Source organism: Symphalangus syndactylus, chromosome 10, assembly GCF_028878055.3.
Source record: "Symphalangus syndactylus isolate Jambi chromosome 10, NHGRI_mSymSyn1-v2.1_pri, whole genome shotgun sequence".
Classification (NCBI taxonomy): domain Eukaryota; kingdom Metazoa; phylum Chordata; class Mammalia; order Primates; family Hylobatidae; genus Symphalangus; species Symphalangus syndactylus.
This window is the reverse complement of record NC_072432.2, coordinates 54,827,019-54,843,937: the sequence shown is the minus strand read 5'-3', so window position 1 is coordinate 54,843,937 and position 16,919 is coordinate 54,827,019. Positions and strand designations below refer to the sequence as shown.

General features: G+C 43.9%; 1 pseudogene; it reads left to right on the top strand.

The window, feature by feature from the left end:
- The first annotated feature begins 2,382 nt into the window (after positions 1–2,382).
- On the top strand, positions 2,383–3,532 carry LOC129491604 (aminomethyltransferase, mitochondrial-like; annotated as a pseudogene).
- The last annotated feature ends 13,387 nt before the right edge of the window (positions 3,533–16,919 follow it).

Here is a 16,919-nt window from a genome sequence, read left to right as displayed (position 1 = left end):
TGATGGGACATATCTTAAAATAATAAGAGCTATTTATGACAAACTCACAGCCAATATCATACTGAATGGGCAAAAACTGGAAGCATTCCCTTTGAAAACCGGCACAAGACAAGGATGCCCTCTCTCACCACTCCTATTCAACATAGTGTTGGAAGTTCTGTCCAGGGCAATCAGGCAGGAGAAAGAAATGAAGGGTATTCAATTAGGAAAAGAGGAAGTCAAATTGTCCCTGTTTGCAGATGACATGATTGTATAGTTAGAAAACCCCATCCTCTCAGCCCAAAATCTCCTTAAACTGATAAGCAACTTCAGCAAAGTCTCAGGATACAAAATCAATGTGCAAATATCACAAGCATTCATATACACCAATAACAGACAAACAGCAAAATCGTGAGTGAACTCCCATTCACAATTGCTACAAAGAGAATAAAATTCCTAGGAATCCAACTTACAAGGGATGTGAAGGACCTCTTCAAGGAGAACTACAAGCCACTGCTCAACAAAATAAAGGAGGACACAAACAAATGGAAAAACATATAGGAAGAATCAATATCATGAAAATGGCCATACTGACCAAGGTAATTTATGGATTCAAGGCCATCTTCATCAAGCTACCAATGACTTTCTTCACAGAATTGGAAAAAACTACTTTAAAGTTGATATGGAACCAAAAAAGAGCCCGCATTGCCAAGACAATCCTAAGCAAAAAGAGCAAAGTTGGAGGCATCACACTACCTGACTTCAAACTACACTACAAGGCTATGGTAGCCAAAACAGCATGGCACAGGTAGCAAAACAGAGATATAGACCAATGGAACACAACAGAGGCCTCAGAAATAACACCACACATCTACAACCATCTGAACTTTGACAAACCTGACAAAAACAAGAAATGAGGAAAGGGTTCCCTGTTTAATAAATGGTGCTGGGAAAAGTGACTAGCCATATGTAGAAAGCTGAAACTGGATCCCTTCCTTACACTTTATACAAAAATTTATTCAAGATGGATTAAAAACTTAAACGTTAGACCTAAAACCATAGAAACCCTAGAAGAAATCCTAGGCAATACCATTCAGGACACAGGCATGGGCAAGGACTTCATGACTAAAGCACCAAAAGCAATTGCAACAAAAGCCAAAATAGACAAATGGGATCTAATTAAACTAAAGAGCTTCTGCACAGCAAAAGAAACTACTATCAGAGTGAACATGCAACCTACAGAATGGGAGAAAATTTTTGCAATCTACCCATCTGACAGAGGGCTAATATCCGGAATCTATAAAGAACTTATACAAACTTACAAAAATAAAATCCCATCAAAAAGTGGGCAAAGGATACGAACAGACACTTCTCAAAAGAAGACATTTATGCAGCCAACAGACGCATGAAAAAATGCTCATCATCACTGGTCATTGGAGAAATGCAAATCAAAACCACAATGAGATACCATCTCACACCAGTTAGAATGACAATCATTAAAAAGTCAGGAAACAACAGGTGCTGGAGAGGATGTGGAGAAATAGGAACACTTTTACACTGTTGGTGGGAGTGTAAACTAGTTTAACCATTGTGGAAGACAGTGTGGCGATTCCTCAAGGATCTAGAACTAGAAATACCATTTGACCCAGCCATCCTGTTACTGGGTATATACCCAAAGGATTATAAATCATGCTACTATAAAGACACATGCACATGTATGTTTATTGTGGCACTATTCACAATAGCAAAGACATGGAACCAACCCAAATGTCCATCAATGATAGACTGGATTAAGAAAATGTGGCACATATACACTATGGAATACTAAGCAGCCATAAAAAAGGATGAGTTCGTATCCTTTGCAGGTACATGGATAAAGCTGGAAACCATCATTCTGAGCAAACTGTCACAAGGACAGAAAACCAAACACCACATGTTCTCACTCATAGGTGGGAATTGAACAATGAGAACACATGGACACAGGAAGGGGAACATCACACACCGGGGCCTGTTGTAGGGTTGGGGGCTGGGGGAGGGACAGCATTAGGATAAATACCTAATGTAAATGATGACTTAATGGGTACAGCAAACCAACACGGCACATGTGTACCTATGTAACAAACCTGCACGTTGTACACATGTACCCTAGAACTTAAAGTATAATTAAAAAAAAAAAAGAGCAATAATTTTTTAAAAGAAAAAAGTGCTCAGTGGCCAGCTTTTGAAAGAAAGTCTAAAAGAGAGTTCCCGAGCTCCTGTGCATTAAGTTTATCTACATACTTACCTGTTCCCTTTAATAACTGTAGTTTTTGCTGGTGTTTAAATATTCTAAGAACTACATCTCCCAGAGTGTGTGGCAGAGTGGTGGCCTCTGTGCACCATCTGCACCCGTCAGAGGCGACAATGCAGTGGGCTGTGAGCACCGTGGCCAATCGGGGTTTTCTCCTGCAGGCATTCCCTCCTGCCTTGTGTCATCCGCTTAGTTGTGCACAGACTGAGATACGTGGTGGTGACCCAGTGAAGCTGATGCAGAGTCTAGTGGTTGGAGACATTGCAGAGCTGAGGCCAAACCAGAGGACACTGTTGCTGTTTACCAATGAGGCTGGAGGCACCTTAGATGACTTGATTGTGACCAGCACTTCTGAGGGGCACCTATATGTGATGTCCAACACTGGCTGCTGGGAAAAAGACTTGGCCTTCATGCAGGACAAGGTCAGAGAACTTCAGAGGCAGGGCAGAGATGTGGGCCTGGAGGTGGTGGATAATGCCCTGCTAGCCCTGCAAGGGTCCCCTGTGGCCCAGGTGCTACAGGCCGGCACAGCAGCTGACCTGAGGAAACTGCCTTCATGACTAGTGCTGTGATGGAGGTGTTTGACGTGTCTGGCCGCCACCTTACCCACTGTGGCTGCACAGGAGAGAATGGCATGGGCATTTTGGTGCCAGCAGCGGGGGCAGTTCACCCGGCATCAGCTCTTCTGGAAAACCCAGAAGCAAAGCTGGCAGTGCTGGCAGCTTGCGCCTGGAGGCAGGCCTCTGGCTGTACAGGAGTGACACTGATGAACACACTACCTCTGTGGAGGGCAGCCTCAGTTGGACATTGGGGAAGTGCCACTGAGCTGCTCTCGACTTCCCTGGAGCCAAGGTCATTGTTCCCTAGCTGAAGGGAAAGTGCAGTGGAGGCGTGTGGGGTTGATGTGTGAGGGGGCCCGATGCAGGCACACAGTCCCACCTGAGCATCGAGGGTCCATGATTGGTACTGTGCCCAGTGGCTGTCCCTTGCCCTACCTGAAGAAGAATGTGGCAATGGGTTACATGCCCTGGTGGGCAGCCAGGGACAATGCTGCTGGTAGAGGTGCGGTGGGAGCAGCAGATGGGCACAGTCAGCAAGATGCCCTTTGCGCCCATGAAATACTCTACCTCATGTGAGGATAGCTCAGGGCAGGGCCATCCCCCCCAGAAGTCTTGCCCTAGAGGGCATCCTACAAGGGCTTAGGCAGGAAGCTGAGGCAGAACTCACTGGGGGTGGGCAGCTAAGGGGGAGGTTGGTTTTAGTTGTCTGGTTAAGGGGGCCATACCACCTACTCTCTCCACCCAACCCATGGCCACTCCAGCTCCAGGACCCTGCTTCCGAGCGACAGACCAGCCCATTCAATGTCTTCTTTCGGTCCATGATCCCACTGGCCCACTCTAGCCTGATGGAGGGAAATGAGAAGCTCTGGTTCTGCTATCTCTCCCATTCTGCCAGGTGCCGGCTGTGGAACAAAGGCTCACCTTTTTTTTTTTTTTTTTTTTTTTTTTTTTGAGACGGAGTCTCGCTCTGTCACCCAGGCTGGAGTGCAGTGGCGTGATCTCGGCTCACTGCAAACTCCGCCTCCTGGGTTCACGCCATTCTCCTGCCTCAGCCTCCTGAGTAGCTGGGACTACAGGCGCCCGCCACCACGCCCGGCTAATTTTTTGTATTTTTAGTAGAGACGGGGTTTCACTGTGGTAGTCAGGATGGTCTTGATCTCCTGTTCTCGTGATCCGCCCACCTCGGCCTCCCAAAGTGCTGGATTACAGGCGTGAGCCACCACGCCCGGCCAAAGGCTCGCCTTTGTGGGGAGGATAAAACCTGCCCAACCTGCCTCACCTTGGTTATTCGCATTGCAAGGAGTCATTACCATGGGCAGTATGGGCTCAGGCCACCCCTTCCAGTTTGCTTTCCGTAAATGCAAATTGTCCCTACTGTGAGTCAGGAATGACTCCTAACTCGCAGTGGGGCTGCTGTAAACTTGGGGATGGTTGAGGGAACACAGACGCAGTCTTCCACGCTCCCTAGTTGGTCCAGCCTGCTGCCCAGAAGCAAACCATGGCAGGCTCACCACCAGTTCTGTGCCACAGGGCTGTTGTAGGACAGGCTGGGCTTCCTCCTGGACTCACCTTACCCTGGGCTGACCTTTGCCCCTGGTATCCAATAATGGCCTCCACTAAATCCTGAAAAAAAAAAATGAAACACACTTCCTTCTTAAAAATAAATATTCTAAAAATTCTGAGGAAATTATTATTATTATTATTATTATTTTGAGACAGGGTCTCACTGTCACCCAGGCTGGAGTGCAGCGGCACGATCACGGCTCACTGCAGCCTCAACCTCCCAGGCTCAAACGATCCTCCCGCCTCAGCCCTGAAAGTAGCTGGGACTACAGGCATGCACCACCACACCTGGCTAATTTTTGTATTTTTTTATAGAGATGGGGGCTCATCATGTTGTCCAGGTTGGTCTTGAATTCCTGGGCTCAAGTGATCCTCCTGCCTCTGCTTCCCAAAGTGCTGAGACTACAGGCATGAGCCACAACACCCAGCCATAAAGTTAATTTTTTATTTTTATTTTTTTCATAAAGTTATTTTTAACTCAGGTTTATTTACAAAGAAAATGTATGACACACCTTATGTAGTTCTGGGCCATGAGGCTGCCTCAATGAACTCTCCATCTATTGAGCTTATGGTAAATGTTCCACCATCTTCTAATTGGAATCCACACTAACGGCCAAATAATATGTAGACTCGAAAGTATGTATGCTTTTCTTTTTTTTTTTTTTGAGACAGAGTTTCACTCTTGTTACCCAGGCTGGAGTGCAATGGCACGATCTCGGCTCACCGCAACCTCTGCCTCCCGGGTTCAAGCGATTCTCATGCCTCAGCCTCTCAAGTAGCTGAGATTATAGGCATGCACCACCACGCCCGGCTAATTTTGTATTTTTAGTAGAGACAGGGTTTCTCCATGTTGCTCAGGCTGGTCTCGAACTCCCGACCTCAGGTGATCCACCTGCCTCGGCCTCCCAAAGTGCTGGGATTACAGGCGTGAGCCACCGCGCCCAGCAAAAGTATGTATGCTTTACAAAATATTACACTTATATTAACACACCTGATTCTATCCTGAAGTAGAGCCAAAAGTCCCCGTAATCTGTTTAATAGATTCAAAATAGTAGAGAGAAAATACGAGCAAATCATCGTACTGTTTTGTTTTCCTCCCTCCCAAACAATGCAGCAGCTGAGTGGTGGCTGGATTGCCGGATTCTGGGGGTGCTGGTTTGCCCAGTATTTTCATAGTTGAGTGCAGATACTCCCATGCCCTGGCAAACCAGGTTTTCTCACCCTAGCTGGGGGATAAGCAGGCCTTACATGCCCACCTAGGAAGGTCTGAGTTTATCAGTACAGTAGCATCATGAACAAACAGTCACCAGGTACAGCTTCCTAGAAGCCTCTTTTCGCAGAGAAGAAAAGACAAGATAATCGCCCCCCCTAAAATGGCAGATTTGCCACTGGATCCAGTTGCCTTGTGTTTTCCTCATCACTCACACTGTGGTGGGTGTCAGCTGGAGTTCCAGGCCCTCCAGACCAGGGTTGAGGGTTTTTTCACCTTGTACCCCAAGGAGGTAAAATAGAGTAACAGTCAAGAGTGGAGGCTGCGACTCCTGACCACCTACGGTCAAATCGCTGCTCTGCGCCTTCCTTAGGAGTGGTGGCTTTATAATTGTCAACTTAGCTAGACTGAACTACATGTCTCACAGTTCTCCTGCCTGCATGGCTCTGGTTAGGGTGGGCCACCAGAGACATTCTTCAATCAAGACCCTCTGCATCTGTAAATTTATTAAGTCTGAAAACTGGGTAAAAGGCTGTGACTTTCTACTATGATGATGCAAGCTACATTTTTGACTACCCATCCATTTTGTTCCTAGGAACACTGTGATCAGTTACCACCACAGATCTTTGTGAGCTAAGGCAACTGGTTAGCAATATGTTCCTGCTGCCCTGTATTGTAAATGTGTCCATGCTTCTTGTCTTTGGTGGTTAAATGCAGTCACTTTGACTCTGCCTCTCTGGGATTCCATCATCCCCATTGAAATCAGGAAGCCTCTCTCAATGGTTGCATTCCTTACAGTCACACCTAGCCTGCAAAGGAGACACCCACAGAGCTTTTCCAGTCTGCAGGTGCCTTAGTGCAGGGAGTTGTCTCCTGACTCTTTTTCTGAAACATGCTGGGGGCTGGGTGTGCAGGTTGCACTTGGTAAATCCAGTCCTATGTGCCTATCTCCCTAAGCTTTTGGAGTCTCTCTTCCATATTGTGACAGGAAAGCTGTCTAGTTAAAGTGCACTCATATGAATGAATTTAGCCTGCTCTAGTGTTCTATCCCACTATTCTCCTTCGAACATCTTTAGGATGCACTTCCACACATGTTCCCCAGGTCTCTGAAGACACACATTAGAAAAGTGTGGCAATTCTTTTGGCGTATAAACTATTTCTTCCTGGGTCATGGTGGGTCCCTGTCCTACTGGAACTTGCTGAGATTTGGCAATAATCATGAGTCTAGTGGCAACAAGGGGTGGTTGTGGTAGATTTAGAGAAGAATGAGTAACTCCTTTTAAGGCATCTGTCCCCAGATGAGCTTATCACAGATATTTAAGCAGAGGAAGGCTAGTCTTCTACCAAGAGCAAGCTACTTCCACAGGAGAGGGAAGCTCAAAACTATACATTCAACTATTGTAAGTCAGCAACCCTCACTCTTAAATTTTATGTTTAATTTTTTAGCAATATCAGCCCTCTGGCTGTGAGCAATAAAAGATTCTTTTAGGGCTATCCTCAAAGCTCTGTGGTCCTCTAACAATGACTTGAGCTTAGAGTTAAAGGATTTGGGTTTGTCATTTTTCTGTTAGTACTCAAGTATGCTCAGAAAAATCCGTCTCATAGCACATTCCGTACAGTCATCATGTACTGCCATAACAGTTAGTTGCAACCGCCATTTGGGCTCCTAAGACACTTGCTTCAGTTACAACTTCATTACAATTAGCCACAAGTGCTAGCTTGATGTGTGATGTCCCTGCATGCCACAGGTCACTAGCTTCCCATTTCCCATTGCTAAGGAGCTCAGCACTGTGCTGAACTCCAAGGACAGGGTCAGCCCTCAAATCCCATCTCCGCAGGTCTGTCTCCTAGGACTACTCCCAGCACCATTTTGTGGCAGTTGGATTCTGTACTAGTCCAGAATTGGAGTATAATTTGAACAGGGAAAGTTTAATAAATAGAATTATTAACTAGAGGAGGGGAATAACTAAAAGGGGTAAGCAGAATGCCAAAGAATACTCTAGAGCTGAGAAAAGTACTTGAGGAAGAAGCAAACTTGGAAGGGATTCCTCTCGTCAAGCTGGAATTCAAGCATTGCTGGAGAAGGTGTGGCTGCAGTCCACTGGAGGGTGGACAAGTTTGCTGGGTTGACCCAGGCCAGAGCCAGTCTAAGTCACTGGACAGGCAGGTAATATTCTTCTAGGGAGCAGGGGGACGGAGGCTGGCCAGAAAACCACAGTTAGGACTAGCAAGTGGGAAACATGCCTCTGGGACGCACGTGAGAAGGCTGGCAAACCACTCCAAGGTATAGGAGAGGGCTGAGGCTAGCGGATGGACCTGTGCAGGGATTGAGGGCATCAAGAACCCCTTTACTGACTGCTTGTCATGAAGCCTGGTGTTAGGAGGGCTGCAGCCAGGTGGTCACAGAGCTGGGGCTGGTGGCTTGCCAAGGGACTGTGCCCTCTCTGTGCACACTGGTATGTTAGTTTGCTAGGTCTCCCACAACAAAGTACCACAGACTGGGGGGCTTCAACAACAGAATGTATTTCCTCACAATCTGCAGCTAGAAGTCCAAGATCAAGGTGTTGGCAGGGCTGATTTCTTCTGGGGGCGTCTGTCCTTGGCTTGTCTTCTCCCACTACCTTCACGTGTTTCCTTTTGTGTGACTCTGTGTCCTCATCTCCTCTTCTTGTAAGGACACCAGGCATATCAAATTAGGGCCCACACTAGTAACCTCATTTAACCTTAATCACCTCTTTAAAGACCCTATGTCCAAATACAGTCATATTCTGAGGTACTGCAGGTTAGGATGTCAACATGAATTCGGGGGGACACAATTTAGCCTGTAATAGTTGGGGAGGAGCATTACTGGATGTCCCTGCCATATGTTGCTTACAGCCAGGAGCAGAGAAGCAAGAAGCAAATGGAAACACGCCCGACCAGGAAGAAGCCCCCTTCCTCCTGCAGGGTCCCTTCAGCGCCCTCTACTGAAAAAGTCTGACATCCCGCTCACTGCAAAGGAGAAAAGTCTACAGGATTCAACTCCACTATTGCAGAGTAGATAATGAAGGACGGATTTAGAGCTGAGAGGCAATAAATTAATAACAAGCACACTGGTTCTTCAGCTTTCCCAGCATTTCTGTGAGTTTTCTAATGTTCTCTAGAGAAAATGTGTGCCTAAACTGACTGGTTTACAACTGAGAACACTGGCAAATTTGTAGTTTCCCACTTTTTTTTTTTTTTTTGACAGTAGTTGTGCATTATGGTACCTTCACGTTCTCATTTTGGGAGAAATAAACAAATTTTCCCTGGAATTTTACTATTATGATAAGTATAAATTAAAATTATCTCCATTTAACATGGCATGGTAATGGGCTATGGAGACAAGACCAGAAATCTAGCTTTCCTGTTGTTCCTTGTATCTGCCTGGTTCATACCTGTTTCAAGGCTGATACACTTGCTTTTCCTCCTTCCTGGAACTCTCTTCCGTCAGGTATTCACATAGCTTCCTCCATCACATCAATTAAACCTCTGTTCAACTGTCACTCGGAAATCCTTCCTTAGTACTCTATCAAAAATAGCCTCCTTTCCCCATAACTCTCTTTCACCAGGTTTTAGTTTTCTTTATAACAACTTACCACTACATTATATTATTTAAAGTAGCCTATGCACTTATTTACCTACAGAGTTACTCACTTATTATTAAAATGCAAGTTCTAGGAGGGTAGGGATATGTCTTGTTCACTGAGGTATCCTCAGAACCTAGAATAGTGTATGGCATATAATAGGTACTTGATAAATATTGATTAAGTGAAGGGCTGTAGGTTTCAGAAAAGAGTTAGTTTTTCCAGAACACAACTCCATATGCAGGCATATCTACAGCAATGAAAATTTAGCCTCTAAACTTAATTAGGATGGCAACAATATAATTCTGTTTTGATTATTCTCACCCTAACTTGGTAAAAATGACTTTTGTTCACTTTTTAAAAATTGTGGTATAGTTAGCATACAGTAAAATTCACCTTTTGTGTGTGGGTACAATCCTAAGAGTTTTGGCAAATGCCTATAACTATGTAAAACCACTGCAATCAAGATATAGAACAGTTCCATCATCCTTCAAAATCTCCTCCTTCCCTTTTGTAGTCAGATACTCCTCTGACCTCCAGTCCCTGGCAGCCACTGATCTGTTTTCTGTACTTATAGCTTTGCTTTTTTCAGATTATCACACAAATGCAATCATGTAGTATATAGTTTTTTGGGTCTGCCTTCCTTCACCTAGCATAATGCATTTGAGATTCATGCATTTTGCTACACCTATCAGTTGTCTGTTCTTATTTATTGCTGTATAGTATTTCATTATATATGTACCATAGTTTGTTTATTCTTTCACCAGCTGAAGGACATTAAAGTTTTTTTTTTTTCCAATTTGGGATTATAATGAATCAAGCTATTATTAACATCATGGACAAGTTTTTGTGTGAACATAAGTTTTCTTTCCTCATGGGTAAATACCTAGGAGTGATTTTACTGGGTCATATACTCAGTGCATAGTCAATGATAAGAAATTGCCAAACCAGGCCGGGCATGGTGGCTCATGGCTGTAATCCCAGCACTTTGGGAGGCTGAGGTGGGCAAATCACTTGAGGAATTTGGGGTGGGTGGTCCCAGCTACTTGGGGGGCTGAGGCAGGAGAATCGCTTGAACCTGGGAGGTGGAGGTTGCAGTGAGCCAAGATCACGCCACTGCATTCAAGCCTGGGTGACAGAGCAAGACTCTGTCTTAAAAAAAAAAAAAAAAAAAGAAATTGCCAAACTGTTTTCCAAAGTGACAAAACCACTTTGCATTTCTACCAGCAATGTATAAGAGTTCCAGTTACTCTACATCTTCACTACCACTTGCTATAATATGGGATGGCTATGGACTATGGAAACAAGACTAGAAATCTGGCCTTCTTGTTACCCGAATCTGCTTCATTCATCCCTATGTCAAGGCTTATTATGCACTTGCTGTTCCATCTTCTTGGAACACGTTCACGTGTGTTAGCGTAACTTCCGTTCACATTTTATTTTAAAGGAGAGCCTATCTATGCACACATAAAGACCAGCTAAAAACAGAATGAAGAAAATCAGAAACATGAATACATGAATGAGAAAAAATTATAAAATTATATGCCTTTCCCTACATTCTTCCATGTTTCAGAGATCTTAACAATTTTCAATTAGTAATTAATCTGTGCTAAAAACTTTTTTATTTGTAACATGTTTTTAAGTGGATTTGTTTAAAATACTCAGTGTGTATTTTGACCAGGCACGGTGGTTCATGCCTGTAATCCCAGCACTTTGGGAGGCCGAGGAAGGCAGGTTGCCTGAGGTCAGGAGTTCGAGACCAGCCTGGCCAACATGGTGAAACCCTGCCTCTACTAAAAATAAAAAATTAGCCAGGCATGGTTGCATGTGCCTGTAATCCCAGATACTTGGGAGGCTGAGACACGAGAATTGCTTGAACCCTGGAGGCAGAGGTTGCAGTGAGATGAGATCATGCCACTGCATTCCAGCCTGGGTGACAGTGAGACTTTGTCTCAAAAATAAAATAAAATAAAATAAAATATTTAGTGTGTATTTTTAGCAGTATTTAAAAAATATTGATCAGAGCCAGTGGGATATCCCTTTTAAAATTCATCTATAATTTTTACAAATTCTCCAATTTTGTCCCCACCTGTCCCCCACCCCTCTAAACTGACACCATTTAAAAAACTCAGGCTTAGAAACTGAATGTTAAAATTGTTCTCCTGAAATAGAACCTGAAAAATCAGCTTCCTCTTTTTTTTTTTTTTTTTGAGACGGAGTCTCGCTCTGTCACCCAGGCTGGAGTACAGTGGCACCATCTCAGCTCACTGCAAGCTCCGCCTCCCGGGTTCATGCCATTCTCCTACCTCAGCTTACCGAGTAGCTGGGACTACAGGAGCCCGTCACCACGCCTGGCTAATTTTTGTATTTTTAGTAGAGACAGGGTTTCATCATGTTAGCCAGGATGGTCTCGATCTCCTGACCTCATGATCCGCCCGCCTCGGCCTCCCAAAGTGCTGGGATTACAGGCGTGAGCCACCGCACGCGGCCTCAGCTTCCTGTTAAGTGAACAGTTCCTCATAGATGGTTTCTGGAAAGACAAATCTTTTGGAGAAGAAAAAGAGTGCTAAAAATGCCTGAAGGCAATGAATCACATACTGTGCTGTTAAAAGCTTTATATACGTGATTCATTCTACAAATATTTTTTGAGAACTTACTATGTGCTAGGCAGTATTCCAGACCCTGGAAATAAAGTATGATGATTCAAAGAGAAAATATCTGTGCCCTCATGAAGTTAGGTTCTTGTTAGTGAGGACACACAACAAAGAAAATAAGTAAAACAAATTACAGTCATGTGCTACACAGCAATGCTATAGTCAATGATGAGCCACATATAGGACAGTGGTCCCATAAGATTATATTGTATTTTCACTGTACCTTTTCTGTGTGTGTTTTTTTTTTTTTTTAGACAAGTTCTCACTCTGTTGCCCAAACTGGAGTGCAGTGGCGCGATCACTGCAGCCTCTACCTCTTGTGTTCAAGTAATCCTCCCACTTCAGCCTCCCAAGTAGCTGGGACTACAGCCATGCGCCACCACACCCGGCTAATTTTTGTATTTTTTGTAGAGATGGGGTTTAGTCATGTTGCCTGGGCTGGTCTTGAACTTCTGGGTCAAGTGATCCTCCTGCCTTGGCCTCCCAAAGTGGTGGGATTACAGGTGTGAGCCACCACACCCAGCCCTTTTCTGTGTTTAAATATGTTTAGATTCACAAATACTTACCATTGTGTTACAATTACCTACAGCATGAAGTACAGTATGCTACGCAGGTTTGTAGCCTAGGGGCAATAGACTACATACCACATAGCCTAGGTGTGTAGTAGGCTAGACAATCTAGGTTTGTGTACATGAACTCTATAATGTTTGCACAGGGATGAAATTGCCTAATGATGCATTTCTCAGAACGTATCTCCATCTGTAAGTGACACATGACTGTATATGTTTTAATATGGAGAAAAATAAGGCAGTGAGAGAGAAAAAAAAGTTTGTGTAATTGTGTGTGTTTGTTAAGTTTTAGAAAATGAAGACAATGGTTTCACTGAGTTGGTGACTTTTGGGCAAATACTGAAGGAGGTGAGGAAGTAGCCATGGCAACATCTGGGAAAGCATTCCAGGAACCCCAACGAGGCCAGAAGGCTGCAGCGGCACTGGCGAGGGAGGGAGTGGAAGAAGAGCCAGAAGGCAGCAGGAGCCCGCGCACTGAGGGTCCTTTGGCCATGCTAAGGACTTTGGCTTTACACTGGGAGAAATGGGGAGGTATGGGGAGGTTCTGAGTTAGAGGAATGACATACGCTGGCTTTGGTTGTAGCAGGATCAGCCTGGCTGCTATGGTGAGGACACATGAAAGTGGGCAAGGGAGAAGGAGGGAGACCAGTTAGGAGGCTAATGTTTTAATCCAGTGGGGAGAAGATAGGGACTTGGGCCAGGGTGGCAGCTGTGGAGGTGGCAGGAAAAGATTAGATTCTGCATGTATTTTGAAGGTAGAACCAATAGGCTTTTCTAATGTCTTGAATATGGAATGTGGGAAAAAGGAGTCATGGTTGATTCCAAGGTTTTGGTCAGAGCAAAAGGAAAAGTAGATGCCATTAGTGAGATGGCAAGAAGGGTGGGAGGAAGAGGTTTAAGGCTGAGATCAGGAGTTCAGTTTTGAACATATTGAATTGGAGGTGCCTATTTGGCATTCATGTTGAAATATCAAGTAGGCAGTTCAATATTCAATTCTGCCAAGTGCAAGTTCAAAAGCGAAGTTTAGGCTGGAGGTACACATTTGGGAGTAATCAGTATACAGATGACATTTAAAGTCAAGAGTTTAGATGAGATCATTTTCTCATGCAATTCTTAAAACACCAGCATGAGGTAGATATTATTTTAATCCCCATTTTAGATATAAAGAGATAGGCTGGAGAGGTTTAAATAGTTCACTCTAAGTCATTCAGTTAGTAACTGTAGGGACTCCAATGTTCATTCTTATCTCTAAGAGATAGTTTTCAAATTGGGCTCTGTGACAATCCTAAAAGAAAGGAAGGTTCAGTTTAAGGGGACTGTCTCTGATTTCCATCTGTACGTATTTGTTGGGGTTTTATGTACAATTTTATTTGAAAAAAAAAAAAGTATTTATGCTGAATGGGGTGACTCACGTCTCTAATCCCAGCAACTTGGGAGGCTGAGACAGGAGGACTGCTTGAGCCTAGGAGTTCAAGACCAGCCTGGGCAACAAAGCAAGACCCTGTCTCTACAAAAAGAAAGAAAGAAAGAGAGAGGCAAAAAAGCAAGATCCTCTCTCTACAAAAAGAGCAAAAGAAAGAGAAAGAAGAAAGAAAGAAAGAAAGAAAGACAGAGAGGTGCAGTGGCTCATGCCTGTAATCCCAGCACTTTGGGAGGCCAAGGTGGGTAGATCACTTGAGGTTAGGAGTTGGAGACCAGCCTGGCCAACATGGTGAAACCCCGTCTTTACTAAAAATACAAAAATTAGCCAGGCATGGTGGCACATGCCTGTAATCCCAGCTACTGATTCTGAGCTTTTTGAAGTTAGCAACTGTCTAAGTCATCTCTGTATTTGCAGCAACTAGCCTGTGCCTGCACACAGATGTTCAACAAATGTTTAATGACTGTCTGAATAATACATATTAATTGGAACAACTATAAAAATGTTTAATGTTACCTTCTCCATGGAAGAGATAGTTCAGTAGAAAGCAAGAAATCCAAAATCCCATCACAATTAATAACACGATGATCTTATAAAATGAGAGCACAAGTCTAAGTATGTCAGATATCAGATCTTGGGGATATAATCAATGAACGAGGCAGCACACATCAACAACAACAACCAAATGGGCAAAGACATGAAGGCAACTCACACAGAAGAAATAAAAATGCTCTAAAAACATTTTGAAAAACATCAACTACTTTAGTGATCACAGAGTTGTGCGTGAAACCACATATTGTTCTTGCCTATGTGTCAAAGTTTTAAAAATAGTATCTCTTCATATTGGCCAAGGTCTGAGAAAGAGGCTGTCATGCACTGCTATTAGCAATGTGTACCTTTCTGTAGGGTAATTTGAGAAAATGAATCCAAAACCTTTAAAATGTGCATACCACCATACTCCACCCTCCACACCTACCCTCCAATCCCTGGAAATGTACATGCATATACACAAAGACATTCTGCTTCTAGGATTTTTCCTACAGAAATATTCACAGATATGCCCAATGATACAAATCTATTCATGGCCCTAGTGCTTGTGAGAAGGAAAAAATGCAAATATTGAAATCCTATGTGTTCCATGATAGGATTAATTAAATTGCAGTGCATACATATAATAAAAACCTATGCAGCCAAAAAACACCAATGTATTGAAAGAAGCATTAATGACATGGGAAAATATTAAGTGAAAAAAGTAGATTTTACAAAAGAAGTATAGTATAACCTCTGCCTCCCAGGTTGAAGCAATTCTCATGTCTCACTCACCCTCCTGAGTAGCTGGGATTGATTACAGGTGCGTGCTACCAAGCCCGGCTAATTTTTTTTGTATTTGTAGTAGAGACAGGGTTTCACCATGTTGGCCAGGCTGGTCTCGAACTCCTGACCTCAAGTGATCCACCTGCCTTGGCCTCCCAAAGTGCTGGGATTACAGGCATGAGCCACCATTCCTGGCCTGATTAATTTCTAAGGTTAAAAATTAGTTACTGTATGCCAGCACCTATATTAAATGTGTCGCATAGTATCTAAATTATACATTAACCCTAAGAAATAGGTGTCACCATTGATACAAGGCAAATGAGCCCCAAAGTGGAGCTTAGTCCACGAGAGTTTTTGGCTTTGCCCAGGAAAGAAGGGCAAAGGGCAAGCCAGAGACAGAATAAAACAGCTTTATCGAAAACGCAGTGTTATGCTGCAGTGTTGTTAGAGTTGTGACTGCTCCTGCAGAGCAAGGCCACCTGGTGGGCAGAGAATAGCATTACTTATATTCTTAAATAGTTTTGATGATATGTACATGAAAATGTTTTTATAATGTTACCTCACATAGTCAACTTTTTATGTTGTTGAACAGCATTAATAATTTTTTTTTTTTTTTTTTTTTTTTGAGATAGAGTCTTGGTCTGTCGCCCAGGCTGGAGTTCAGTGGCGCGATCTCGGCTCACTGCAAACTCCACCTCCCAGGTTCACGCCATTCTCCTGCCTCAGCCTCCCAAGTAGCTGGGACTACAGGCACCCGCCACCACACCTGGCTAATGTTTTGTATTTTTAGTAGAGACGGGATTTCACAGTGTTAGCCAGGATGGTCTCGATCTCCTGACCTCGTGATCCACCTGCCTCGGCCTCCCAAAGTGCTGGGGTTACAGGTGTGAGCCACTGTGACCGGCCAGCATTAGTAATTTCTAATGGTTGCACCTAACACCAGGTCTGACAAGTAACTCTAATGTTAGTTCACCTGATGTACAAAAATTACAAATGTTTACTGAGTGCTTACAGTGTGGTATATTGGGGACATTTCAATAAGACAAACAAGGTCCCACTTATCATGAAGTCTCCATTCTCACAAGGGAAGACAGAGAATTTTTAAATCCATGAGAAAGGTATTAGGATTATACCTATTTGAGTATTTGAGCCACCGAGAGGTCAGGGAACTTTCCCAAGATCACCCAACTGGTAGGCAGGTGTTACAGTAGATTCCAACCCTGGCAAACTGTCGTCATGATAGCGTTCTTAGTTCCTGCTCCACTGGCACCCATCAGCCCAGAGAGAGAACCGGCCCAGAGGGTGGAGGGTGTACTTTGAGTTGGAGGAAACATTAGGATGAGGCCAGATTATAAAAATCAGGTACAGTCATTAAACAATTTAGCAAAGAAATCCGGGAAGAGGGAGGGGCAGCACTTGTGATGTGGTATATTGGGGATATTTCAATGAATAAGACAAACAAGGTCCCACTTACCATGAAATCTCCATTAGCAGGGGAAGACAGAAAATTTTGAAATGCATGACAAAGGTATTATGATTATCCCTGAGTGAGCCACAGAGAGGTCAGGGAACTTGCCCAAGATCACCCAACTGATAGGTGTTAAAGCAGGTTCCAACCCTGGCAAGCTGTGGCTGTGACTGGCATTCACAGCTCCTGCTCCACTGGTACCCACCAAGTGCTCTGGAAATTCAGAGGGCAGGTCAGTTAGAGCTGGAATAGTTGTATTCATTTACTTTTTAGACCCTGTAGCTCCC